General features: G+C 38.4%; 1 protein-coding gene across 1 annotated transcript in view; it reads left to right on the top strand.

The window, feature by feature from the left end:
• LOC112474005 (membrane-associated guanylate kinase, WW and PDZ domain-containing protein 2-like) overlaps positions 1-5,981 on the top strand; it is a 292,185-nt gene that overhangs the window by 253,023 nt on the left and 33,181 nt on the right. The window lies entirely within an intron of this gene.

Raw genomic sequence — 5,981 nt, forward strand, 5'->3', positions numbered from 1 at the left:
TAACCTCTGGTCCCCTGTACCTCATGCTGTGTGGAGCTGAGAGAATGCAGAGTAGATGTTGCAGGAAGCAGTAATTACATCTCCTGGGGGCTTGTCTCCTAGTGATTACTGATTTAGATGTTCTGGAATTTCTAGTACCCATGTTTGTGTAGGCAAAGAATGTAGCCCATGAGCTGAGATAGACACAGACCAAAACAGCCACTAAGAGGTTGGTTTCAGAGCACAGCCTTCAGACAGGTGTGTACAGAAGAACAGAACAGGCAAGACATTGCTGCATCTTTTTTTCAGCTTTATTTTTTTTTTCTAGAAAACAATTATAGCCAATAAGTCAACTGTGAACTTTAAATATAAATAAGCAAATTGTCAGAGGTTAGGGGAACTCTAAGAACTAATGAGATCATTAGAGATAACATAAATATAAACATGGGCACGCTATGTCTTTAAATTGAGAATTTTTTGGAATTTGGAAAGGATTACTGTGACTGATTCTCAAATGACAGCAGATGTCACTGGAACATCCCATTATTGTGAAACAATTCTGCAAAAATTCTGATATTGCCATTTCAACTTTTTTTTGACATTCATGACTCCTTAAAAGCACCTCAGGATACCCTCAATATTTTGAGAAAAATTTACTTTTGGAGTACACATGTAGTTCAGTCTTTCACTAATTTCACTTGCTGCATGCTTGATATGATTAGCTTTACTTAAAGTCTTTATTCTTACTGCCTAGATAATTTTTATTCAGCTGCTCTAAACATACTAAGCAATCTTGATTCTAACAGTAATAATATATCTTTGTCACTGGTTCTGTTAATTCTAATGATTGGTCCTAGGCTGTTCCTCCCCTTCCTTTAGGAATGGTACCTTCCAGTCTCTCCATGTGCATGAAAAGTGACAAGCATGGGTCCCCATATTTCTACTTATTGGGCCACCCTAAAGACACGGTTTGTAAAATCTGCATGAATATTATCTTTCTCTAATGAGCTTTGGTTTTGCATATGTTTTTAACTGATGTATAATGCTCTCTCTTTCATAGTAGCTTGTCTAATTACTGCTAGAGCTCTGGAAAATATTTATAACTGAGACTGTATAAATGATAAGGATAGGATTTGTGGGTTCATGAAAATCTGAGATGCACCAAATTCCAGAGGTCCAGCCTAGAATGTCCCCAGCAAGTGGGGAGGGTGGGGGGAGTAGAACAGAGGCAGCACTAGCTGAGCTCTACCCCACACACTTCAAAAAATCCTCCGTGAGCTTCAGTGCAAATAACTAAATATATTTCCTCTCAGCCCAAGTTTAAACAGCAATAACTCAGGCCCCCCTTTTTCGCAGCAGACGGAAAGAGAGCCAAAGGCATTCTAACTTAGGAACTCTGAACTCCATACTGCATCACGGTATTTCTCCGGCTTGCTTTATGGCAGTTATCTACTCAGGACTGCATCTTCTCACTGTTCTTCCTCCATACTCAGTGATGCATCAAGTTTAAGGGAAAAAAACAAACAAACAACAAACTAGTGTGACATCTTTGAAAGCAGTCGTAACTTTCTACCTAAATAGTAATCACCACTGTTTCAAAATGAACATTCTCAAGTGTTGACTATATTTTAGCCGAAAATTTGATAAAAATTCTTAAAGAAAAAAGTATCCTATATATAAATAAAGCAGAATGTAGATGATAGCCTTGCAAATATGGTTCAAGCAACTTTTCATCCCTCAAAGACATCCCTAGAGTAGCCTATGTTTCTACTGTCAAATCGTATAGTGGGCATGTGGCTACTGGCACAATTTGATAGGAATGGGATTTTTTAAATGTCATTTTGACTTTTTAACAGAAACTGATACTCATGATCAATCCCATGGTTCACCATAGAGGCATGAATCAGACTGACACGTCTCTCAATTCCAGTTTAATTCTACCCCATTCATACTGTCGCAGCCATGGCTAAGCATCTCTCCATCAAAGTTTTTTAAGTTAGCTCTGAATGTTTCTGAAAAACATTTTCTTTAATTGGCCTAACTGCTAAACATTTCCTCATCAAATATTTGAATATAAATGTCTATACATACACACACATATACCATCACAATCACTGCTTAAAGATGTCTACAAAAACAGAAGTTTTAAATGTGTCATTTCTCTAAAGTGTCTGTCTCTCAAGGAGAAGTTATTGATCAAGGGAAACCTAAATTAGGGTATAAAGGAAAAAACTAGACAAGATATAAAGCCACAGAATAACTATTGAGGAAATCTAGTCCAATGACCATGGTTTAAAGAGATATAGATTTCTGTTTCTGACAAAAGAAAAGCATATACTTGCTATTTAATTTATATTAATTAACTAGTCTGTAACCCATGGAGATAAAGAGACCCGAATCAATTTACTAAAGTCGCTAGCTGAAAAACAAAGAAGAAAAAGGAGAAGGAGAAGGGGAAGGAGAGGAAGAAGAAGAGAAGGGCTCTTTGTAGTCCACAGACATGTATCTGGTACCTTGCTTGGTGCTAAGGATATAAAGATGAATAAGAGTGGCTCTGCCCATATGCATTCACAAGAAAGTAGGAGTGACAAAGAAAATCAGGCAATGGGATAAGAATGAATAGTATAGGCAAAGGAGTGATAAGAACCCAAAGGACACAGTACACTAAATCTGCTTAGCTGAGTTGTAGAAGATTCTACCCCACTCAAAAGGTGACATGTTAGCTGGGCTTTGAGTGACAAAAATGATTTCATCAGTGGGCAGGAGGTAAGGCAGCTATCACATGAGCTAAATGGAAGATGAGGAGAAAGAAAATGAGAGGACATTAAAGCGTGGTTCTATGAGAAAGGGCCTTCTATGCCAAGCAAAGGAATCCAAATTTTATATAGTCAGGTGCCATCAAAAAATTAAGTGGGCGGATAGAAATATCTATGTTTGGAGATACACCTTGATAGTATTTAAGATGGATTTTATAAGAAACTGGAGGCAGTTAACATATTATTGTAAAAGTTGAGACAACTGATGTGAAGACCAGAATTAGGGAAGTGGTGGTGGAAATAGCACGTTGGAAATGGATTTGAGAGCTATTTCAGACATTTCATTGATGGAAGTAACAAAATTTGGTGAATAATGAATGTAAGGGAAAGAATCAGGAAGGAGACTCGTGACCCGGGGCTAGGTGAAAAACGATGCCACACAGGCGAAGGAGCAAGTTTAGAAAGAAAGATGATGTTAGTTTTGGGCTCAAGTTTCAGATGCCTCAAGAAGTCTTAAGTGAAGCAGCCCACACACAGGGCACTTGGGTAAGGTGCTCAAGGGCTGGAGGCATAGCACTAAGGGAGTCCTGGGGAGGACAGCTAGAGCCATGAGTGGGTCTGTCTGGGTGGGATTATGTGCCTGCCTTTTTGCTGTGGAAAAGGAGCCACCACGAAAAACTCTCCAAGTTCCCTTCTAGCCTCCTAGGTCTATATCAAGGTCAAGATCTATACCAATCATATATTATATGATTATATCTCAGCCACTGTTTGATGCTGAGGGAACTAAAGAAAAAAAAAATGTGGTGTTGTCCCTCTTCTCAAAAAGCTCTCCATCTCACTGAAGAGATGGAAATAGTCATTCGGGACAAATACAAGCAGGACAAACCTGAAGAATAAGAGAGTTTGAGAAAAGAGCAGGAAATAATGACAGAAGAGTCAGGGCTCCTTCAAGGGAGCCAGTCTTGAGATAGCCCTCGAGGAACCAGCGAGTTTAGGATACGTAGAGAAGAGGGCAAAGGGCGCAACAATCTGAAATGGAAATAGGATGTCGTGGGAGATGATTTTGATGTTAAGAAGCAAATGGTGTGACTAGAGCATAGGGTTCCTACCAAAAAGCAGAGGGAGGAGAAGCAAAAGAACTTTGAATGCTTGGAGAGGCAGATGTCTGGAAAACATCAGTGAAGAGGCACAAGGGATTCTCAAAGATCACTCTGACATGGCTGAAGAAGTGTTTTAGGGGTCGTGGCAAACATCTTTGGAAAGGGTTTTCAATCCTGGCTACCCATTAGAATCACCTGGGGAACCTGCGTTTAAAAAATACTCATAGAGGCTCCTTCCCAGATCAATTAAATGATCCAAACGGTTGGGGAAGCAATTGGGGATGGGGGCACTGCAGACATAGGTATGCTAATTTTTTTTAATGTAATGAGCATCCAGAGTTGAGAATCACTGGTAGATCAGATGAGGAAGTAGATCAGATAAAGAGGCTATTATAATAACCTAGGATATGCAAATGGAGTAACCGAGGTGTTGAAAAGATAGAAGTGAAATATATAGGAAGGCTGACAACACCAAGAGTCTTGAAAGAAAAATCAGTAAGATTTGGTGACTGGTTGTGTAAAAGGAATAAGAATTATGGAGGACTCAGAAATTATCCCAAGGTAAAATCCAGAATATTTGGGAAGATGACAGAAGCATTGTCAGGAAAAAGATATAGGATAATTCAGAAATGGGACTGTTAATGATCTGGATGACCTTTCAAGACTTACTTAACTTCTCAGGGCCTTAGTTTTCTCATCTGTACAACATTAGGATTCAGTTATATGATGTCTTGATTCCTTTCAAGTACTAGCATTGAGCAATGTGAGTGAGAATGCAATGAACTTTCAAGAAACAGTAAATAAAATCAAACTAATAGACTTAAAAAAGAAAAGAAAGTAATGTGAGTGAAATAAGTGGGAGTAAAAAGTCATTAGGGATTTTCAGATGTGTGGGGACGTTCAAATAGTGATTCACATTAGAGTCATGTGCTTTCAGCAGGTAAAACCAAAAAGGCACAGAAATAATGTGAGAATGCAATGAACTTTCAAGAAACAGTAAATAAAATCAAACTAATAGACTTAAAAAAGAAAAGAAAGTAATGTGAGTGAAATAAGTGGGAGTAAAAAGTCATTAGGGATTTTCAGATGTGTGGGGACGTTCAAATAGTGATTCACATCAGAGTCATGTGCTTTCAGCAGGTAAAACCAAAAAGGCACAGAAAATTGGGGGTGAAAGGAAGACCAGAAAAGGAGAGTAAGAATACAGAATTTCACTCGTTGCCTGCTCCGGGCTCTGTGTCTCCTTCCTCTTGCCCTGTGACAGATGAGCAGTGACACAATGGCCACTGTCTCTCATAATCCCAACTTTAATATATGGACACAATCATTCATTGCATGACTACTTGGAGTTACTCTCATGCACTGGGATTTTCTGGAGAAAGGTTGTTAACATAGTGCCTTCAAAGAAAGGAATTGAGTCATTTTATAATTCTTTATGAAAATTCACTAACAGAAAAAGTAAGTATCAGGAATTCTTAAAGTCTCTTTTTAAATTCAAAATGTCTCTTTTTTTCACATAAAATGCTAAAGGGAGAAAAATTATATTTTCCAAGTGAAATACATCTGTTCAGTTGGCCTTTTCTCATTATTTCCATCAATGATTTATTACCCCTGGGCATACAGTGATCAATAGCTTGTTTTCAAAGTGAAGCATCAAGCAATGTCCAGTACCCCTACTCTGTCCCCCAGAAAAACTCACTGCTTACTCAGCATGTAAATGAAATGATGATTGCCTTTTTGTTGTCAAATACAGTGTAACAGTGTCCCAGTCTTTCTGCACCCAAAGCTCTGGGGCAACTAAAAGCTGGTTGTGCTATGGTTGGGTTACTAAGATATATAAATGGCCAACGAGCACATAATAAGATGTTGAACATCACTAATTATCAAAGGGATGCAAATCAAAACCATAATGAGCTATTACCTCACACCTATTAGATAGCCACTATGAAAAAAAAGAAAGAAGGAAGGAAGGAAGGAAAGGAAGGAAAGAAAGGAAAGGAAGGAAAGGAAGGAAAGGAAGGAGAGGAAGGAAAAGTCTGAATAATATTCCATTTATCCTACAATGGACATTTTAAGTTGCTTCTACCTCTGGGCTACTGTGTATGTAGTTTCAATAAACATGGATGTGCAACTATCACTTCAAAAT

This window comes from Pteropus alecto, unplaced genomic scaffold, assembly GCF_000325575.1.
Source record: "Pteropus alecto unplaced genomic scaffold, ASM32557v1 scaffold69, whole genome shotgun sequence".
Taxonomy (NCBI): domain Eukaryota; kingdom Metazoa; phylum Chordata; class Mammalia; order Chiroptera; family Pteropodidae; genus Pteropus; species Pteropus alecto.